The sequence below is a fragment of the Lolium rigidum genome, chromosome 7 (genome assembly GCF_022539505.1).
Source record: "Lolium rigidum isolate FL_2022 chromosome 7, APGP_CSIRO_Lrig_0.1, whole genome shotgun sequence".
NCBI classification, from domain to species: domain Eukaryota; kingdom Viridiplantae; phylum Streptophyta; class Magnoliopsida; order Poales; family Poaceae; genus Lolium; species Lolium rigidum.
Window position 1 is genome coordinate 116,158,415 of NC_061514.1, and position 23,885 is coordinate 116,182,299.

Below are 23,885 nucleotides of genomic sequence, written 5' to 3' on the forward strand. Positions count from 1 at the left end.
GAATCACAATATCATGCCATCCTCGGCAGACCAGTGTTTGCCAAATTCATGGCGGTACCTCATTATGCATACCTAAAGCTGAAGATGCCAGGCAGTAACGGGACATCAATAACCGTTCACGGAAGTTTTTCTCGTTCTGATAATTGCGACAGAGATTTCCAGAAGATCGCCTCGAAGTTTGGCGCTAAGGAAGAGCTCAATGCACTCGATGTTGTTACAGATCACACGAAGCCGCCAGCCGATAATCGAAACGTGAGATCCGACGAATTTGACGTCGCAAAGGATGCAAAGAAACAACAAGTGCACCCCTCTGACCCGAAGAAAACAGTCAACATATCGGCAGATCTTTCCGTCGCATAGGAAAGCGCGCTCATCGAGTTCCTCCGTGAGCGCTGTGAAATATTTGCATGGGAACCATCCGACATGCCAGGTATTCCCAGGGAACTTGCTGAGCACGCCCTCAATGTTGACCCCAAAGCCAAACCCGTAAAGAAAACGATGCGTCGCTTTTCAGAACCAAAAAGGAAAGCTATTGGCGAAGAAGTTAATTGACTCCGCAAGGCTGGATTCATTCGGGAGCTCAAGGAAGCCGAGTGGGTAGCTAACCCAGTCATGGTGCCAAAGAAGGATACGACAGCTCTTCGCATGTGTATCGATTACACAAGCCTTAACAAGCATTGTCCAAAGGATCACTTTCCGCTGCCCCGCATTGACCAGATAGTCAACTCCACAGCGGGCTGCGATCGTCTCTCCTTCCTCGATGCGTATTCCGGATATAATCATATCAAGCTCAAGAAAGAAGATCAATAGTTAACCGCGTTCATAACCCCGCACGGCGTTTACTGTTACAACGTTATGACTTTCGGGCTAAAAAAATGCAGGTGCAACTTATCAGCGGTGTATGCAAGCTTGTCTCGGAGAGCAGATGGGTAGGAATATCGAAGTTTAAATTGACGATATTGTGGTTAAAACCAAAAATGCAGTTACCCTCATCGACGATCTGCGAGAAACTTTCGACAATCTCGACAGATACAAAATAAAGCTGAATCCGAAGAAATGTTTCTTCGGGGTACCAGGAGGACAAGTACTCGGGTACTTTATCTCAGCTAGAGGAATAGAGGCCAATCCTTTGAAAATCAAAGCTATCCTCGACATGGAACCACCGAAGAATTTGCATCAAGTGCAACAATTGGCAGGATGGTTGGCAGCGCTTAGCAGATTTATCGCCAAGTTGGGAGAAAAAGCTTTGCCCTTTTATCAGTTGATGAAGAAGTCAGAAAAGTTCGAGTGGACAGATGAGGCGCAGGAATCTTTTGATAATTTGAAGAAGATCCTGTCGACATCTCCAGTACTCGTGACTCCACATGAAAAAGAACCAATTCTAATGTATATAGCTGCAACGGTGCAGGTCTTTAGCACGGTCTTAGTCGTTGAGCGAGAAGAGGAAGGGGGAGTTCATGGTGTACAACGACCCGTTTACTACCTCTGCGAGGTACTCACGCCAACAAAGCAGAGATACCCTCATCACCAGAAGTTAGCATATGCCGTATGGAGGACAACACGTAAGCTACGACATTACTTTACGGAGCATCCGGTCATTGTGGTAAGCGAAGCACCATTGAAGAATATACTCACCAACCCAGTGGCTACGGGTAGAGTATCTCAATGGGCTATCGAGATAGCGCCACACGATATAACTTATGTCAATCGGACAGCAATCAAATCTCAGGTTCTCCCAGATTTCTTGGCTGATTGGATTCAATCGCAAACCCCGGTAGCACCCGTCATGTCTGGATCCTGGACAATGTACTTTGACGGATCGAAGCGGAGCACAGGTGCAGGCGCAGGAGTAATATTGATTTCACCACAGGGAGACAAGATGAGGTATATTCTACGGATGAACTTCTCACTGCCGACAAATAATGAAGCAGAATATGAAGCACTGTTGCACGGGATGCGAATGGCTAAGGCATGTGGAGCAACTCGCTTGGAAATTTATGGAGATTCAAATCTTGTGGTGCAGCAGTCGACGAATTTATGCGACGTAGTCAGTGATAACATGATTGCCTACTGATACGTCCATTTTGCATCACTATTTTATATCATAATTTGCTGTTATTCATTGATATATTTCATATTTGGAGATGATACTTATGTTATTTCATCTATTTTGCATGTTTCATGATTATTGGAGGATCGCGCACGGAGTCGGGATTACCGCTGGAAAAAGCACCGTCGAGAATGCAATATTTCGGAAGATCAACAGTTGACGGAAATTATATGAAAAATCCTATTTTTCCAGAAGACGAAGGGCGCCAGAAGGGGGAGCCGAGGGGAGCCGAGGTGGGCCCACCTCATAGGCCGGCGCGGCCCAAGGCCTGGTCGCGCCGCCTTGTGAGGAGGGGGCCCACAGCCCCCTCTTGCCTCCTTTTCTTCGCGTACATCTTCGTCCCAAAAACCTAAGCCCCAGAGGATAGTCGCGAAGAGTCACAACCGCCTCTGCGGGGCGGAGAACACCAGAGAGAAAAGAGCTCTCCGGCAGGCTGAAATCCGCCGGGGAAATTCCCTCCCGGAGGGGGAAATCGACGCCATCGTCACCGTCATCGAGCTGGACATCATCTCCATCATCATCACCATCATCATCATCATCATCACCGCCATCTCCACCGCTGCACCTCGTCACCGCTGTAACAATTTGGGTTTGATCTTGATTGTTTGATAGGGAAACTCTCCCGGTGTTGATTTCTACTTGTTATTGATGCTATTGAGTGAAACTATTGAACCAAGGTTTATGTTCACATTGTTATTCATCATCATATCACCTCTGATCATGTTCCATATGATGTCTCGTGAGTAGTTCGTTTAGTTCTTGAGGACATGGGTGAAGTCTGAATGTTAGTAGTGAATTATGTTGGTTAGTATTCAATGTTGTGATATTTAAGTTGTGGTGTTATTCTTCTAGTGGTGTCGTGTGAACGTCGACTACATGACACTTCACCATTTATGGGCCTAGGGGAATGCATCTTGTATTCGTTTGCCAATTGCGGGGTTGCCGGAGTGACAGAAACCTAAACCCCCGTTGGTATATCGATGCAGGAGGGATAGCAGGATCTGAGAGTTTAAGGCTGTGGTTAGATTTATCTTAATTACTTTCTTGTAGTTGCGGATGCTTGCAAGGGGTATAATCACAAGTATGTATTAGTCCTAGGAAGCAGTGGCGGAGCGTGGGGCAAAACAAAGGGAGGGCCAATTATGGTGATGCAAACAATCACATACAAGTCTTAAAAGATTTTTTTTGGAGCAACCGGCAGGAGCGCTGCCTATTCATTAAGAAGAGGGAAATTTGGCCAATTTATAAGGGAAACTGGCCGAAAACCGTACAACCCAAACACCACACACCGACCCCGAGGCCGCGCACCACACGAGCCGACAACACTCCCGCCCTAGCAAGAAGTGGCAACACTCAAAACAGAAGCACCCGAGCCGCCGCTCGCGCGTCCACACCGGTCCCGAGACCGCGCACACTAGCGAGAACCGGAAAGGGACAGCCCAAACACAACACACCGGCCCCGAGGCCGCGCACGCTATGAGCCGATGACACTTCAGCCCCAGCAAGAAGAGACGACGATCAAAGACCCATAGCACTGGAGCCGCCGCTCCGACGTCCACACCGGTCCCGAGACCGCGCACCCACCTAGCCGATGAAGCAGCTGCCATGCAAAGCATGCCAAACCATGGCCAGCGGAGTAACAGACCTCCAAGGCACCGCCCCCAAGGGGGAGACGACGATGGCGCCGTCGATGCCCGCTCTAGCGAAAGCCAAAGCTCAGGTTTTCACCCGGAGAGTCTGAGACTTCACACGACAAGGCAGGTGAAGGAGCTCCTCGACAATGCCTCCAACGAGGGTAGTGACGTCCGAGGACGCCGACATCGCCGGCACCAACCGAAGTGGATGCAGTGCTTTCGCGCGGAGTTCACCCAAACCCAAGTCGCTGAAGCCTATCCACGAAGGCGACGAAGAAGACATGCCTGCATTGCAGCCCACCGCCGCCAAACGAAGCCGACCCAGAGACGGCGCTTCACGCAGACGTGCCCTGCACGCCCGCACGGCCAGGGCAGAGCAGCAAAAACCTCCGCGACCCGGAGCCGCCGCTCCGGTCTCCAAGCGCAGCAGCAGAGCAAACAAAGTCTTAAAAGAAGATGTACCGATAATTGCCTTATAAAGATATACCGATAGCATATATAATTTTTTCACATGATACCATATTATAGCACCAATTCAGATTTTTGTACTCTAAAGAAAAAGAAGATGAACCAAAATACAAGCAACCCAAGCCAAAATATAGGAGTTGGATACTAATTATAGTGTTGATCTCCCTTTATTTCGAGACTTGAAGTCTACCATTGTATCCAACCCGCATAAAACAGTCAACCTGAGGTGATTTTCTTCTTTCAGATTACTACATAACAAGAGAATTAAATACATGACTTGATTTTTTGCATACCTTGCTGGATTTGTCCAGAGAGCCGGAGAGTGCCATCGCCGGGGGCTATGGCCGTCATGATCTGAAATTCTTGCATCTTGGTTTAGTGCTTGATGCAGACCAAATATCTTGGCTGATTTGAACTAGCGGGAGAATAGAGAGCTGCCATGGGGGGGATTATAGATTTGGGCTAGAGAAGGTAGACCTAGACACGGGGAATTTGGGGGACGGGAGAACTGGGCAAGAGACAGAACGGCACAAAATGTAGGAGGCAGGCGTCGGTCGTAGGATTCACTGGATGGATGGATGGGTGGGCCATCATATACCCTGGTAAAGGAAATTTGTACTTGGGGAAGACTGGGCCGGAGCCCAGTATGGCCTTCATGAGGCTCCGCCAGTGCTAGGAAGGGCGGTACATTAGCATAGGTTCACCCACACAACACTTATCAAAACAATGAAGATTAATCAGCTATATGAAGCGAAAGCACTAGACGTACTAAATTCCCGTGTGTCCTCAAGAACGTTTGGTCATTATAAGTAAACAAACCGGCTTGTCCTTTGTGCTAAGAAGGATTGGGCCACTCGCTGCAATTATTTCTCTCGCACTTTACTTACTTGTACTTTATTCATCTGTTATATCAAAACCCCCTGAATACTTGTCTGTGTGCATTTACAGTGAATCCTTCATCGAAACTGCATGTCAACACCTTCTGCTCCTCGTTGGGTTCGACACTCTTATTTATCGAAAGTACTACGATACACCCCCTATACTTGTGGGTCATCAAGACTATTTTCACGGCGCCGTTGCTCGGGGAGCTAAGCGCTATTGCTAAGTGGAATTGGTAAGGGAAACTTTTACTTGTACATGCTGTTTTTATTTCACTTCTTTGCTATAATTCATTATGGAGAGGTCTTCTCTTGAATTCCTCTTTGGGAAATCTACTGCTACTGCAAAGGTAGTGGATGAGGCGCCAGGTGAGAAAGAGGTTCCATACAAAATAACTATGAAAATTATTGAACGTGTTGTGGATAACCGCTATGAAGGGGATGGAACTGTCCATCCTGGTGATCATTTACTGTTTTTACATGAATTATGCGGGTTATTCAAATGTGCACGTATTGCTATGGATGAAGTTAGGAAGAAACTATTCTCTATATCGCTGTACGGTAAAGCAGCGCATCTGGTATAAATTGCTGAAGAATAGGGATTCTCTTAATTGGGAGGACATTGTGCCTTTATTTTATTCCAAATTCTATCCTCCAAGTGAAATTCACAAAGATCGGAACCGCATATATAATTTCTGGCCTCATGATGGAGAAAGTATTGCCCAAGCTTGGGGGAGATTGAAGTCTTTAATGCTCAAATGCCCCATTCATGAGCTTCCTGGTAATATTATTACTGATAATTTCTATGCAAGATTGTCTTTTCAAGATAAGACTTTCTTGGATACTTCTTGTTACGGATCATTTACACGCAACAAAGAAGAGTTTAAAAGGGACCTTCTTGATCGGATCCGGGAAAATGCTTGAAGGATGGGAGAACGACAAAGATAGAGAGTCAGGTACAAACTATGATTATAAATGCATTGAAGTTTTTATGGATCCTGATAAATTTCGTAATATGAGTGCTACTTATGGTCTTGATTCTCAAGTCGATGCAAATTTTTATAAAGCTTTTGCCTCTCACTTTGAATTGCCTAGGAAGAATTTTGATAAGTATCATGAACCGTATAAAGATAAAGTTGATTCATCTATAAATAAATGTGCTATAATTGAAATTGTTGATCATATTCTTCCTGAAGCTTATATTGAAAAAACTCCTTTCCCTGCTAAAATGAAGGAGTACTCTGTTATATCTAGTGCGGTTAATAAAAGTGCAAAGAAACATGTAGAACCTGAAGAACAAATTAAGGTTGAACCTACTGTTGCAATAGTTAAAGATCTTGTGACTGAAAATGTAGAAGATGGTCATATTATTTTTGGGATTTCTATTTTCCTGCCCCTGGCTCCTTAGTTGTACTCAGTTTTCCCCAGCTCCTTAGTTTTTCCTCAGTTTTCCCCAAGCCCTTGTTTGAAACCCGCAGAAGCAGCTCAGACGGCAGGATTCCCGTTTAGTTGACCGTTCTGTCACGTGTGGGGCCGCGTCGTGTGGGGCTGGTAGAAAGGGACCGCGTGGGACAGGACGAGACCGCATTTGGTTGCACGTGAGCAGGAGCTGGGTTCTGTCTCTCTAGGCCCCAAATTGGCATTATTAAGAGCACCTTTTTCCCCTCTTTCTCTCTGTCCTTTTCACCAAAATAGTATGAAATCTAGAGAAGCTTGCATTTCTGTATTTCTTCAATTATTTGTGTCTTTTGACCCTCATTGTTTGCCCAATATGGCAGCAAATCTAGTACTCCCTCTGGTCCATATGTATGTAGTTAAATCTAGAAGCAAATCTTCAGGGTAATGTACGATAAATTCATAGTCAGAGTAAATAGAGAAAACAAAGACCAACAAAATATAGTAGAATAGGGATAGATAATAGGGATCCCTCCCTAGATAATAAGCTGCATACACAGCAGCCAACATAGTAACAGGTTTGAGATTCTTGACAGCACCATCATATTAACAACATAACAACAAGGGATCCCTAGCTAACAACAAAGGGATCCCAACAACAAAATGGGAGGCAGCAGCAGCACACGTCCAAGACTCCGCCTACCCCATCTGGCTCTCCCTCCACTTGTTGCTGCAGCTCCCCTTGGGAGCCTTGGGCTTGAGCGGAGGCATGCGTCCGGCGGAGATCTCCAGCCGCTGCATGCTGCGGAGGTGCATGCCAAGCGCCCTGTGCTTGGCGCGGAAGGAGTAGACGTTCACCGTCGTGCCGACCTTGGGGAAGGTGTTGCTGATGTTCTCGGCATGCGTGACGAGGTAGTTGAAGTCCGTGGCGCCGAGTCTCCTGGTGCAGAAGGGGCACCTGTACACACCCTTGGCGAAGTAGGAGATGTACTGGCCGACCTGCAGCCTCCGCGGCACACAGCGAGTCTTGACGTCCTCCTCCTCGTCGTCGCTGCCGACGTCGCTGCCAGACATCTGATCCATATCAACCAGAAACTATGAGTGAATGAGTTGCAACGATGACGAACGTGCATGATAACAAAGTTAGGAAAAACAGAGTCAGCCTCAGTTAGAGTGGGCATGATTATATATCTACAGGGAATGTATAAGCGATCAAAGCTCATGCACAACAGATTTGTACATAGCAATGGTTCGCTGAACCCTCCCTGTAAAAATTTGTGCCCAACGATTCATCATAGGCAAAGAAACAGATTCCAGATCTGAACTTGAACACATTCCAGATTATTTGCAAAATTAAACGGTTGATATCTTTTGATTAGTGCATAAAATAACTGATTGAGATCCCATGATTACTTGCATAAATTAACCGATTGAGATCCAATTATTACTTGCATAAATTAACCGAACGGCCGAACCCCAAATCTTAAAGGAAATCAAGAAGTGATCAAAACAAAATGGAATAAAATCGGCGCAAATATTAGCCCAATACTCATCCATCTACGAGATCCATCTACACCAGCAAAAATAGGGTTCAAAAAGGAATGGGGAAACAAAAAAGGAAGCAAACCGTAGTTACCTCGTTCCATGGGTCCTCCAGGAAGGTGTCGTAGGGGTTCGGGGGCCGGACGTACGGCACCGGCTCATAGGGGTCAAATCCCGGCGGGATCTGACGCCACCGGCGGCGGCAGCCTCCGATGCACCGGCGGCGGTGGCGGCGTCCGTTGAGGGACGGCGTCGAAGAGGGAGGCGTCGCGCTTGGAGCCGACGGCGCCGTCGACGATGGGATTGGCATTCTCCTTGTCCATCTCGCCGGCGAGAGGAGAGGGAGAGGGAGAGGGTTTTTTGCTTGGGAGCTTTGGAGAAGATGATGGGACGTGAGAGAGGCGTCGTTGCGTGGGCGAGTGAGAGTGACAGAGATAGTGGGAGGAGGCGTCTATAAAGGCGAGGGGTGGTTAATGCGACCCGCGTCCTACGCGTCCACCGCTGCACGTCTGCACGTCTGCACGTCTTGGACTTCTGCAATGCGACACTCGTCCACGATTGCACGTCTTCGACTTCTGCACCGCGACCCGCGTCTACGCGTCAACAATTGCACGTCTTCCATTTCTGCACCGCAACACGCGTCCTCGAGTCTAACCTCGGAAATTTAGATATACTCGAGATATAACCTCGAGTCATATACTAGCATTTTTTGTGTGCTCAGTTTTCCCCTTGAGTGCTAATACTTGGCTAGTGCAATATGCTCAGTTTTACCCTCAAGTGGCTGGTCAACGAGACGGTCAACAAATGGGATTAACTAGTTAAATGAGTCATTTAATGTGCAAAAAATTCCGAAAAATAGTGGCACATACTCATGGAGTCTTTACCACAAATTGTCAGTTCTCAAAACATAGATAAGTCATAGATAAATCAAGTTTTACCACAAATTGTCACTTCTCAAAGGCCTTCTCAAATCACCTAGTAGCTATGAAGGTGCATGGTTTTCCACAATAAGCCCTTCCCAAAACAGCTTTCCCCAAAACATACTTTATCTAAATGAGGCCACAATTCTCACACTCATGTATATTTGTATTGCAAATAGTTTGAGGTAGGCCAAGATGGGTTTCATTGTACAAAACACGCATTTTCCATTTTTTAAATCTCATATTTGAATCCCTTAGTCTGTTTATTATACAGGTGCCCTTGGTTTCTTGATACTACTCAGTTTTGCCCTCTCCCTCCACAAATTCTCGCAGACGTGCAACATTACTATGATTGGTCTAGCCCATGTCACGCGGATCGTGCCCGCCGACCGTTGATCGTATGATCTAACGGGCAGGATAACCCCTCTCTCTCTCTGTCGGCGGTTACCTTCCACTCTCTAAGTATGCTAAAGGGCGGTTTTCCGTATTCATTTTCACGCGCTAAAAATTATAAACTCTTTTAGGCATTACTTTTCACGCAAAAAATGATAAACCATCACCGATTTGTTGTAGCCATTAATTTTCACGAAAAAAATAATAAACCATCACCGATTTGTTGTAGCCATTAATTTTCACGCAAAAAATGATAAACCATCACCGATTTGTTGTAGCCATTAATTTTCACGCAAAAAATGATAAACCATCACCGATTTGTTGTAGCCATTAATTTTCACGCAAAAAATGATAAACCATCACCGATTTGTTGTAGCCATTAATTTTCACGCAAAAAATGATAAACCATCACCGATTTGTTGTAGCCATTAATTTTCACGCAAAAAATGATAAACCATCACCGATTTGTTGTAGCCATTAATTTTCACGAAAAAAATGATAAACCATCACCGATTTGTTGTATCCATTACTTTTCACGCAAAAAAATCCCTTTTCAGAAGGTCGAAAAAACCTAACTTGTTACAAAAGCTGGTTTTAGTGAGACCTAACCAAATTTGGCATACATGATGCCATATCTATAACAACAAGGAATATCTAAAAGGGAAAGTTTCACAAAATTTCAAATTTAGGGCGAAAATGATGCCATACATTATGCCATAACTTGTTACCAAATCTGAAAATCAATTGGGGATTATAAAGGGAAATAAAAAGTTCGAAAAATGTAAAAACGAAACAATCTATCTATCTATGTATAGAAGATCAATTTGTATGAAATTTGAGGTCATTTAGAGAATGTAGAAAAAATCACCTTGTTAGAAAAGCTGGTTTCAGTGAGACGAAACGGCATGCGTTTAAGCAAAGTGATTTTTTCGAACATCTCCAAATGACCCCAAATTTGCCATACATGATGCCATACGTGCAAGGAACCCTATCTAAAAAGTGTCAAAAAAGTTTGCCCAACTGTATCGCTCTATCAAAAAGAACCTCACCATGGCGCTAGTATAATTTTGGGCTTAGTTACAAGGGTCCCTAGTTACAAACTTTCGTTACCTAACGTTCAACACGAAACTTGTTTCAAATCACTTTTGGCGTACAAGAAACAAATCCCACCTTGATTCGAGCACCACAGCCTCCAAACGATGCTGATGCCGATATCGGCATGGTCGAACGACTATGCTCGCCGCCACTTGCTAGGTCACCGTCGGGATGCACCGTCAATCCCGTCCCCTCATTCGATCACCGACACACCAGAGATACCGCCGAGGCCAATGCCGAACGTACATGCTGATGCCAATGCCGAACATGCATCCACGCCGATGTGGGCACGGCCACGCCGCCCTGCTATGCTGGACGCCACAGACCACCGCGAGGTCTTTCCCTTCGCTGCCACACTCTTCTAGCACCCATCTATACACGCCAGAAAGGAGAGACACTAGTTTTATCTACATTGCTCGCGTTCGTGTCGGACACGGTCATTCAAAGTTTTGAGGTAGTCGTCGATGTCGTCGACCATTTCTTCTCTTCTTTGCATGGTTAAACGCGTCTAGTTCATATCTATCTAATGCGTCTGGTATCGCCTCATGCGAGTTGTTTGTGGACGTCGATCTCATCTCGGCACCCCGCAGGCCACCTCCTCCGTGCCATCGCTTGTAGAGCTCCGTTTAAAAATCTATTCCTACCCGTGTATTGCCCATTGTATCAGCGCCATAGCCCACTTGTCATTCGATATACCGAAGCCCCACTCGTGCGCGTTTTGGTCGGGGATACACCGATGCTTACGGTCAAACAAAGATGGATGGTCCGACGTGTCTTTGCGGGCTCTACGTGGCCCCACTAGTCGGAAGATAACGGTCAACCGTCGGGCAACCGGCCGTTACATCACGTGTGATGGTTTCAGACAAAGGCTTGGGTAAAACTGAGGAAAAACTAAGGAGCTGGGGAAAACTGAGCACAACTAAGGACCCGAGGGCACGAAAATAGAAATCCCATTATTTTTTGTGAAGATGCTTCTAATATTGTTTCGCATCCTAATAAGTCTAGGAAAGCCAGTGTTCATATGCTCTCTGTTAGAATTGGTGATCATTGTTAGTATGGTTTATGTGATATTAGTGCAAGTATTAGCGCCATTCCTTATGAGCTTTATACGGAGATCATGCATGAAATTGGTTCTTGTGAACTTGAAGATATTGATGTGGTTATTCGGCTAGCTAATAGAGAAACTGTCTCTCCTATTGGTATTGTTCGAGATGTGGAAGTTCTATGCGGTAAGATTAAATATCCTGCTGACTTTTTGGTACTTCGTTCTGCTGCTACTAAGTATTGTCCTATTATTTTTGGTAGACCTTTCCTAAATACTTGTGGAGCTGTTATAGATTGTAAAAAGGAAAATATTGTTACTAAATTTGCTGGTGAATCTTATGAGTTTAATTTCTCTAAATTTGCCAAAACTCCTTATAAAGTTGATTTGCCTAATAATGATTTTAGAGTTGAACAGTGTGCGTCTATTGCTCTTGCTCCTAATAATCCTTTGCAGCAACACTTGGAGAATAGTGAGAGTGAAGTCTTTAGGGAAGAAAGAAATGAGCTTGATGAAATTTTCCTTCGTCAACCTATTCTTAAACATGACTTGCCAGTTGAAGATTTAGGTACAACACCACCACCAAAGGAAGATCCTGTTTTTGATTTAAAACCGTTGCACGATAATCTTAAGTATGCTCATATTGATGATAAGAAAATATATCCTGTTATTATTAGTTCTAAGCTTTCAGATATTGAGGAAGAAAGGTTATTGGAAATATTGAAGAAACACCGAGGAGCTATTGGCTATACTCTTGATGACTTGAAGGGGATTTCTCCCTCTATTTGCCAACATGCTATCAATATGGAAGATGATGCAAAGCCTATTGTTGAACATCAACGTCGTCTAATTCCGAAGATGAAGGATGTGGTAAGGAATGAGGTATTAAAACTTCTTGAAGCTAGTATTATATATCCTATTGCTGATAGTAGATGGGTTAGTCATGTGCATTGTGTTCCTAAGAAAGGAGGAATGACTGTCGTGCCTAATGATAATGATGAGCTCATCCCTCAAAGAGTAGTTGTAGGGTATAGAATGTGCATTGATTATCGAAAAGTTAATAAGGTTACTAAGAAAGATCATTACCCTTTACCATTTATTGATCAAATGTTAGAAAGGTTGTCTAAAAATACTCATTTTTGCTTTCTTGATGGTTATTACGGGTTTTCACAAATTGTCTGTTAAAGCTAAAGATCAAGAGAAAACCACTTTCACTTGTCCTTATGGAACTTATGCTTATAGGCGTATGCCTTTTGGTCTATGTAATGCTCCTGCTACTTTTCAAAGATGCATGTCCTGCTATTTTTCATGGCTTTTGTGAGAGTATTGTAGAGGTATTCATGGATGATTTTTCTCGTCTATGGGAATTCTTTTGATAATTGCTTGCGAAACCTTGATAATGTATTGCGGAGATGTGAAGAAACTAATCTTGTTCTTAATTGGGAGAAATGCCACTTTATGGTTAATGAAGGAATTGTATTGGGACATAAAATTTCGAGAGAGGTATTGAAGTTGATAGAGCTAAAGTTGAAGCAATTGAGAAGATGCCCTATCCTAGGGATGTTAAAGGTATTCGTAGTGTTCTTGGTCATGCTGGGTTTTATAGGAGATTTATTATAGACTTTTCTAAGATTTCAAAGCCTCTTACTAATCATCTTCAAAAAGATGTACCTTTTGTTTTTGATGATGATTGTAAGGAAGCTTTTGAAACTCTAAAGAAAGCCTTAACAACAGCTCCTGTAGTTGAACCTCCTGATTGGAATTTACCTTTTGAGATTATGTGTGATGCTAGTGATTTTTCTGTAGGCGCTGTTCTTGGACAGCGAGTAGATAAGAAATTGAATGTTATTCATTATGCTAGCAAAACTCTTGATGCTGCTCAAAGAAATTATGCTACAACTGAAAAAGAATTATTAGCTGTAGTCTTTGCTTGTGATAAGTTTAGATCCTATATTGTTGATTCAAAAGTTACAATTCATACTGATCATGCTACAATTAGATACCTTATGACAAAGAAAGATGCTAAGCCAAGGCTTATTAGATGGGTACTTCTTTTGCAAGAATTTGATTTGCATATTATAGATAGGAAAGGTGCTGATAATCCTATTGCTGATAATTTGTCTAGATTGGAAAATATTACTTATGATCCTGTTCCTGTTAATGATAGTGTCGTTGCCTTTTCGACGGTACCTCGGAGGAGGGATCCTCACGAGAGGGAGAAGAAGTAGGGGCCATAGGGCGGAGTGCACACGGGACGGTGGTACGCGATTTACCCAGCTTCGGAACACCTGCACGATGGCAAGGCCTACTGCTGCTTGTCTGGAATTATCTGGGCGCTTTCGCGTTGTTACAATGAGTTGTGGTTGTGCCTCTAGGGCTCCCGGGATCCGGCTTATAAAGGCGCATGGATCTAGGGTTTACATGGAGAGTCCTAGCCGGATTACTGATTGCCTAACTACGGTACAATGCCTTGCCGTGTACGTCACGGATCCGCCTTCCATATACGTCATACTGGATCCGGGTTCCTCATGGGCCTCCATGGATCCGGGTTCCTCCGAATGTCGGTGCGGATCCGGCTTACTGATCCTGGGCTGGACTTCATCCTTTATGATCAATAGCAACTGGGCCGCCCGATGGGCCACATGCCTCATCACCGTCTATGGGCCACCCGGGCTTGCCGGATCTAGGCACTATCGATGGTACACTCATGAAGTATACCCACAACAGTAGCCCCCAGAGTTCTCCGAGTTTCACCCTCCGTTTCCGCCTTGCTAGCGCCTTATGGTCTCCAGCAATGTTGGTAACGCGGGAAAACTTGTAGAACTCCAGCTTCACATTTTCTTTTTTCCCAACTTTTTAGTCGGAAAACCTTCCCATCCCGCGGGACTTCATCCATTGACAGTTCAAAACATGTCTCCGGGTTACCTCCCTGCTGGCGAATGAGAACTACTTATCTTCGCGCTCTTTACCCGGAATCTTAAGAGACTCAAACGGTTCCGCCAATTCTGGCGCCATTTTCACGCGATTTGAGCGGTAACTTATTCTTAGCCATTTTTACTGTTTAGGGTTTGGACACGTGTCACACATCCAACGGTGCGACGCTTGCGTTCCGACCACAGGATGCAGAGCACGAATCTCCTCCCCGCGGCCTATAAATATCCACCGTCAACCCTAAACTTCCCATTCACCCCCTCTTTCACCTCCCAGCGAAGCGCCGCCCACGAGCTCCTCCTCCGCCGTGCCGGAGTCTGCCGGAAAACTCGCCGGAGTTTCGCCGAAATGATTTCACCACCGTGCAGTTCATCAAGTTCTTAACTTCGGCGAGCCACCGCGCGAAATCCTCGTCGCCGGCGACTCCAGCCACCGAGGAATCCATTACGGTGAGTTCTCAAGCTTCAGTCTTTCGCCGTAGTTGACAGAGATGATGCTTAGGAAGACGACATGGATCCGGCTAACATTATGTTTTCCGCCACCGCTTCTTTTTTCTTCAGATGTCTTATGCAACTCCGCCTCCATCCTCCGAGCCAATCATGGCAACGCCTATCTCCTCCGCCCCTCCTCCACTTGTCCCAGTTCGGCTGGAGTCCACAAAGGATTCCGGCAAATCTATCGAGGGCACCTCTGCTAACCCGGAAGACATCGCGGGCGCAGAACAAATGGAAAAGAAAGCGGAGGAGGCAGCCGCCAAGAAGTCTAAGGCTCGTCAACGAGACAATGAGTCTAAAGGAAAATGGTGGCCCTGCACCACCACCGACGCGGAGCTCTCCAACCTCGAGGCGGAGGGCTTCATTTAACCCGGATCCTGGCGGACACTTCCGGGCGCCCCCACTCCAGCTCCCGAAGACGGAGAGATGGTGGTGACGAAGGCGCTAGTGGAGCGCGGATTCTCCTTCCCGCCATCTGATTTCTTTTCAGAAATCTTGAAGACCTATGGGCTCCAGCCCCACAATATTTCCCCAAACTCTGTCTTAGCGATCAGCAATCACGTGACGCTCTGCGAGGGCCATCTCCGGGTAGCTCCTGACCTTCCTCTGTTTCAATACTACTTCTCCGTGAAGAAGGAGAAAATTTCCAAAGCTTCCGAGCTGGCCACCTGCGGATCAATCACTTTCATGCTCCGCCCCGGTCGCGTCTACGCTCCAACTGATCGCCACGAATCCGCGCGGTACTGGTCAGGGGGTTTCTTCTATCTGAAGGACATCTCCGACCCGCCGAGTGAGAGGGTGCTGCCACCTTTTAAGAACAGCCCTGCCAGCGAGGATCCGGCCTGGACGCAATGTCCTCATCTCTCCGAATCGCCTCAGCTTACTCGGATGGTTAGGCGGATCTGCAAGCTGATAGAGGAGGGTCTGACGGGGAAGGACCTTACCATGTCCTGGTTCACCAGGCGGATCCAACCACTTCAGCACAGGGACCGCCTGATGTTCCAGTATACGAGACGCGACGATCCTATGCGTGCATCTAAGGACAACCTCTCCGCCGACGCCATCGACAAGCGGATCCGACTATTGATCAAGATTCCGCGTGATCTTCACGTTCACGTGTGTAACAAGGACATCCAAACCAACGGCTCCGGCACCGCGGTATGTTATCGCGTCTTAACTTGTTATTTTATTTGTAATCTATAACTTGACTAAGTACTGGCTCTGCAACAAAGCTCGAAGCCCTCGAGGAAGGTGACCTCGGAACTCTCCTCCGGGTTCCTCACACGGGCACTACTGACCCGGAGGCCGCATCGGAGGCGGAAGCCCCTGAAGCACCGCACCCATCCAAGAGGAAGAGGGCTGCCCCCTCCAGTCCTTCAGCCAAACGTGCCCGCGACGTGCTCAGCACCGCGGCAACCCGCAAGGCGGAGGCGGAGAAAAAGCGCCTCAAACTCATCGACACGAGCAACTGAGCCCAACCAGAAATCCACCAGTTCTTCAGACCTTCCGGGTAAGTGCTAAATTTCCGAAGGAAAGCCCTTCTGCCATCATGAATCAGCATATACTTAATCGTAACGCTCTTTTCTTCTTGCGACAGAAGTTCCGGAAGCCGGCCCCCCAAGGCCCCCAAGAAGAGAACGAAGCCGTCTCCGGCTTCCATACCAGTCACACCAGAAGTCGAAGTTCCGCCCAAGGCTTCCTCCGCCACCAAGCCGGATCCCAAGGACGTCATTAATATCGATGACCTTCCTGAAGACCCGATTGGCCACGGTGGTTCCGGGAAGGGCGCATCTTCGTCTACGCCTCCGCCTGAGCAACCAACTGCCACCTCCACCGAACCTACCCCTGAGCAGTATGAGCAGAAAGTGCAGCTGATTCATGCTACCAGCACGCTCCAAGCTGACCCTCAACCTACTCCGTCTCTGCAAAAGCTTACCCTTTCCCAACGCCACGCCAAAGTTTCCGACATGATGGAGAAGGTGTGGGGGCCTGCAGACACGGAAATGAAGGAGCTCTCCGACCTCGAGAGTGATCTCAAGGTCTTCTTTGCCAGGCATAAGGAGGTGCGCCAGGTACCACTAGCCCCCAAGCATTGGTTCAGACATTTTTCCGTGTAACATGTGTTAGCCGATGCTTTTCTCAACATTAATCTTAGACGGAAATTCAAAATTTTCTCGATCCAAAACTTTGAATTCCTCGCCAGCCCCCAGAATTTTGAATTTCCGGCTAAACCCTCTCTGCGTCTCAGAGCACGCGGAAGCTGCACAAAGACCTGCGCGTCCATGTGCTGGAGCAGATGACGGAAATAGAAGGGTTGCGCCAGACTGCTGAGAATAGTCGTCAAGCTGTGCTCCGCCTGGAGACCCGTTTGTAAGGTGAGAAATCCGAGCTGCTTAAATTTGTACTGTATGAACAACCGTAACGTATAACTTGTGGGATTTTCTGTCTTCAGAAGAAACTGACAAGCGCCCCACCATCGACGCCTTGTCCGCCAAGATCCAAGTATTGGAGGCGGAGAATGAAACTCTGAAGAACTTCTTGAAAGAGTCCTCCGAGAAGGAAACCAAAGAGAAGAAGGAGCTCTCGCAGAAACATTCCCGCGAATTGGCGGAACTGGCTGAAAAACTCAAGAAGAGCCATCATAGGGTGACCACCCTGGCGGCCAAGAACAAGAGCCAGGAGGCGGAGGCGGAGGCCATTGACAAGATGATCTTCCGTAAGGACCCTTTTTGTTATTGTTTTAACTCCGGCTTCCTCAAAATTGTCTCTGTCCGCGGAAGAAGCTGATCCTTTTTACTTTGCAGCAAGCCTTGGCTTCGAATGGACCAAAGAGTCAACCCTCAAGAGGACTGAGGCATATGATGAAGCGCGGACCTCAATCGAGGATCTCATCGAAGCATGTCGCGGAATTGCCAAGTCCCTGAATCTGAAGAGAGCCAAGACAACGGTTATTGACCGCATGACAAACCCCATGAAGAACGTGCCGGAGCTCATCAAGGATTGGCAGGAGTCTTCCTCTCGCGGAGTTGCTGCCCTCGTTCTAGCCACCTGCAAGGCGCACTTCCCCACCATGAAGTATGCGGACGTCGCATGATGACCCACAAGTATAGGGGATCGCAACAGTCTTCGAGGGAAGTAAAACCCAATTTATTGATTCGACACAAGGGGAGACAAAGAATACTTGAAATCCTTAACAGCGGAGTTGTCAATTCAGCTGCACCTGGAAACAGACTTGCTCGCAAGAGTTTATCAGTAGTAACAGTTTTATAGCAGTAGCAGTAGTGAAATAACAGCAGCAGAGTAACAAAGACAGCAGTAGTGATTTTAGTAAACAACAGGATTAAAATACTGTAGGCACGGGGACGGATAACGGGCGTTGCATGGATGAGAGAAACTCATGTAACAATCATAGCAGGGCATTTGCAGATAATAATAAAACGGTATCCAAGTACTAATCAATCAATAGGCATGTGTTCCAATTATAGTCGTACGTGCTCGCAATGAGAAACTTGCACAACATCTTTTGTCCTACCATCCGGTGGCAGCCGGGCCTCAAGGGAAACTACTGGATATTAAGGTACTCCTTTTAATAGAGTACCGGAGCAAAGCATTAACACTCCGTGAACACATGTGATCCTCACATCGCTACCATTCCCTCCGGTTGTCCCGATTTGTCACTTCGGGGCCATTGGTTCCGGACAACGACATGTGTATACAACTTGCGGTAAGACCATAAACAATGAATATCATGATGAAACAATAACATGTTCAGATCTGAGATCATGGCACTCGGGCCCTAGTGACAAGCATTAAGCATAACAAGTTGCAACAATATCATAAAAGTACCATCTACGGACACTAGGCACTATGCCCTAACAATCTTATGCTATTACATGACCAATCTCATCCAATCCCTACCATCCCCTTCGGCCTACAGCGGGGGAATTACTCACACATGGATGGGGGAAACATGGCTGGTTGATGGAGAGGCGTTGGCGGTGATGGCGGTGATGATCTCCTCCAATTCCCCGTCCCGGCGGAGTGCCAGAACGGAGACTTCTGGCTCCCGAGATGGAGTTTCGTGATGTGGCGGCGTTCTGGAGGGTTTCTGGCGACTTCCACTTCTCCCCCGTGCGTTTTTAGGTCGAGGCGAATAAATAGTCCGAAGGGGGGCGTCGGAGGCCGGCCGAGGGGGCCACACCATAGGGCCGCGCGGGCCCCCCCTAGGCCGCGCCGCCTTATGGTGTGGGGCCCTCGGGCTTCCACTTGAATTGTCCTTCTGGCTCCGTCAGTATTCTGGGAAAATAGGGCCTTTCGTCAAAATCCCGAGGTTTTTCCTGAAAGTTGGATTTCGCACAAAAACGAGACACCGCAACAGTTCTGCATGAAAACAACGTTAGTCCGTGTTAGTTGCATCCAAAATACACAAATTAGAGGTAAAACAATAGCAAAAGTGTTCGGGAAAGTAGATACGTTTTGGACGTATCAACTCCCCAAGCTTAGCTTATTGCTTGTCCTCAAGCAATTCAGTTAACAACTGAGCGATAAAAGAACTTTCACGAACACATTTGCTCATATGATGTATATATTCTCATGATATGGCTAATACTTAAGTAGTTCATAATTAGATACATGCAAATAAGATCATCTAACAGCTATGTCAATCATGAAGAGGTACCAACAATTAATAATAAGCATCATGAATCATGTATATAAGCAGGATTGCAATGTTCATAAGAGAGTATGATAAAGTGGTATCTCGCTTGCCTGTATTTGATCGGCAAAACATAAATGCCCGGGCACCTCTAGAGTTCATAGAAAGACTAGAAGTAGTGATTGTCAAAGATAAAAGCATCAAAGTTATACCACAATCAATCATATTTTGAGACAAGCATATTATACTAAGAATGAAAGTTGTGCTCTCAAGAAAGTGCTCAAAGAAAGGATGGAGACACAACATAAAAGTAAAAGATTGACCCTTCGCGAGAGGGAAGCAGGGATTAACATGCGCTAGAGCTTTTCATTTGTAAAGCAGGAGTAAAATTATTTTGAGAGGTGTTTGTTGTTGTCAACGAATGGTAATGGGTACACCAACTACCTCGCCAACCGGACTTTCAAGAGCGGCTCCCATGAATTATTTGCATGTTTATGTGGCACTCCTTCCAACCTTTCTTACACAAACCATGGCTAACCGAATCCTCGGGTGCCTACCAACAATCACATACCATGAAGGAGTGCCTTTTTAATTTAGTTTTATTATGATGATGACACTCCCCCCAACCTTTGCTTACACAAGCCATGGCTAACCGAATCCTTCGGGTGCCGTCCAACAATCACAAACCATGGAGGAGTGTCTATTTAAGTTAATTAATTCGGGATCGGGAACCCCATTGCCAGCTCTTTTTGCAAAATTATTGGATAAGCGGATGTGCCACTAGTCCATATGAGAGTCCGTCAAAAGTAAATGACAAGGTTGAAAGCTAAACACCACATACTTCCTCATGAGCTATGAAACATAAACACAAATTGAGAAGCATTTTGAAGGTTTTAAAGCTAGCGCATGAGAATTTACTTGGAATGGTTTGAAATGCCATGCATAGGTATTTATGGTGGACACTTTGGAATAACTTGGTTTTCATGTGTTTGGAGGCACGAGCAGCGTTCCCGCTCAGTACAAGTGAAGGCTAGCAAAATACTAGGGAGCGACAAATCAAGAGAGCAATAACTGTCATAATCATGCTTGCGGCAAAATAAATTAACTGAGGCATAAAAGTGATACAAGAACTCTGAAGCAATGTAAATCATGGAGGCTTAATTGACTCTTGTTCAGTCATATGCATGCGTGAGCATGTACCAAATCGATATAAATGAATTATTCAGAGGAGGATACCACAATATCATACCTACTTATGAATAAAACAATGCAAGCAAACATCCATGACATGCTACTCATATTAATAAATTGGAGCTAAACATGAGAGATCATGAACTACTAGACTTTCTTAAATGACATATACCTCACATGAACCAACTAAGCATGCTCACATGGATGAGTATATGTACAAAAATGAAAACAAATAGAGTTCATACCAGCCTCTCACCACAATCAGATTGTCGTAGATCGTCATTATTGCCTTTTCACTTGTGTAGCTTGGATAATATGAAATGAAAACCACGCTCCAGCCACCAAAGACCATTGAACTCATAAAGAACTTTACAAAACCAAAGAAGAACAGCGAATATTTTTGGTGTTTTCGAATTTGAGAACAAGAACAAAAGGAAACAAGCAAACAAAGCAAAATCTTTTTGGGTTTTCTTATAGCAAACTAGCAATAGCAAATAAAGCGAAACAAATGCAAGAAACCAAGATAAACAAATGGTGAAGAGAAACAACAGAAATATTTTTGGTCTTTTTGTGTTTTGGGAAAGAAACAAAGTGAAAGCAAGAAATAGCAAACTAAAAGAAACACAGAAAAGCGAGATGGCAGAAATCTGCCAAAACTTGACAACAGTACAGAAATCGATTTTTACAAAAATCTTACGTTGCTCAGCTCGAAAAGTGTTCAACTAATGAAAGTTAGATAACAACCTGGGGAACCTGCACAAAAATTGGCAGCTCAAAATAACGTTCTGGCTGTGCGCACGAATTTTTACGGTAACAGTCCAGAATCTGTTTTCAGGCAGCACTTCCCCAAATATCATCTTCCTCTCATTAGGAAACCACTCAAGCAAACTAAACAAGTATATACAAGTATCCAGAAATCATGATATGCAAATAATGAGTGATGCCGGTATACCTCCCCCCAAGCTTAGGCTTTTGGCCTAAGTGGAGTTCAATCCCATCGAGGGTCTGGGTTCCACGCCGGTGGATCATACATGGAGTAGTCATAATAAGGTACCGATGCAGAAGAAAAGCGTGGAGGCTCCTCATGCCCAATGTGTTGATGCAAAGAGCTTGCTGCATCTGATGACGAGTCGAGGTGTTCCTCGACCTCATCCGTGTTGTCTCGTGCACGATGGCTTCCTCCCTCTATGTATGCATTAACTGCACTTTCCGTGACTGACCAATCCTCCCTGGAATCAAGGTTAAACAGAGAAGGTGCAGGCAATCCTACTAATTTTTCAACTTTCTTAGTCCTTGTCCAAGATTTCTTGTAAAATGTTATTCTATAAGACAGGTTTCTCAAATTAGACGAATAAGAAACAAATTCATGCTTAATCATGGAAGCTATGTCAAGTTTCTCCATGGGGAGCTGAATATCAAGACGGTGAGGTCCTACATTATGCATAGCTAATAAGCGAGAGGCGATGAGACCCCCACAAATTCCTCCCCTCTCACGGTTAGTGGAAAGTCTCGTTGGCTATCAAAGCTCCCAAGTTATAAGTCCTATTACCTTGTAATGCAGCAGCTAGAAAGGCTAGATCCGGGATAGTTACTTTACCTCCAGATCTTTCTCGCTAGAACGCACTTGGTAATGAAATAAGCAAAGTAACGAATAGCTGGGAAATGAATGCTACTGATTTTACCATCATCCTCTCGAGAAGCTTCTTCCATGACAAATCATCTTGAAGAGGTCCAAGAACTCTTGCGGCGATCCCTTTATCTTCTCGCATGATCCCCATTGCGGCACTCGATTGCTGCACAAAAATCACCGAATGGCAAGTTGACAGCTTTATTATAAATTTTGTACTCGAACCATGGGATTAGATTGTGACCAATTGAATTTAAAATCCTGCACTACCGACATAGTCGGCTTCACATATTGGCATGGTTCCCCATCAACAAAATCATCCAATCCTGCACGAGAGATTAAACTTTGAACGTCCTGCAAGATCCCTGCACTTCTCATGAAATCCGCACACGGATAGTAAGTGGGATATACTCCTTCTTCTCGGTGAACTCTCATGACTTGTTGCACCTCCAACTCATGTTGGTTGAGTTGGTGCCTACTCCCTTCCATTTTCTGAAATTTTTCAACAAACAATATAAAACTTGATTTGGTGACATATAATTGAGGGAAACTACCATAGGAACTTGCTAGAGTACTAATCATGCATCAAAACTAGTTTCTACCACTTAGAACAAGCATGCAAGCTCACTAAACATGTTACCTACAACAGCAAAATATTCAAGATATACTCAACCAAACAAAATTCTATTTGGATAATCGAAGGAGTCACATACCGGAGAGCAAATGTGCCAAATTTCAAACAGAAATCTGGGCTGAGCAAAGAGATCGAAAAATCCTGAGCTCTTGAGCAAAAATGCGAGTGAGAGAAAGTTGGTTCGAGTTTTTTCGGGAGAGAGAAGATACTGGGAGAAAGAGATGAAGAAGTGGGGCAAGGAGGGGCCCACACCACAGGGTGGCGCGCCCCCCTTGCTGGCCGCGCCGGCCTGTGGTGTGGCACCCCGTGGTGCCCCACAGGTCATCCTCTCGGTGCTCCCAGTGCCTCGTCGAAAAATAGGACCAACGGTGTAATTTTCGCGAATTTTTGAAAACTTTGAAAAATGCACATTTCGGGTATTAAGTTTATTATTACCGGCCGGGAAAAATTTTGAAATCTCAAATCAACTAAGAAACTTTGCAAATTAAAAATGCTACAGCAACTAAAGCAAGTGGAGGAAGAAAGAGATGTTGTTTACCTCCTCTATGCATATAAAAGGTATTTGTTAACAAGGTTGATCAAGTCTTGCCACCAAATAAATTTTACATAGCATATGAAGAAATAAACCTCAAATCAATCATGTTACCTTGAATTGTATTGATATGGATCCAATCACAAGATTTTGATATTCTTCTTTAGGCTCATATATAGGACAATCAATAGTTCCCACTTGGATAGTTCTCACATTAGAAATAGTATTAACTCCGCACGCTTTCTCAATCCTCTTGGGGAAATAGACGGTGTGTTCCTTATCATCAACATTGAAAGTAACCTTTCCTTTATTGCAATCAATAACAGCCCCTGCGGTGTTAAGAAA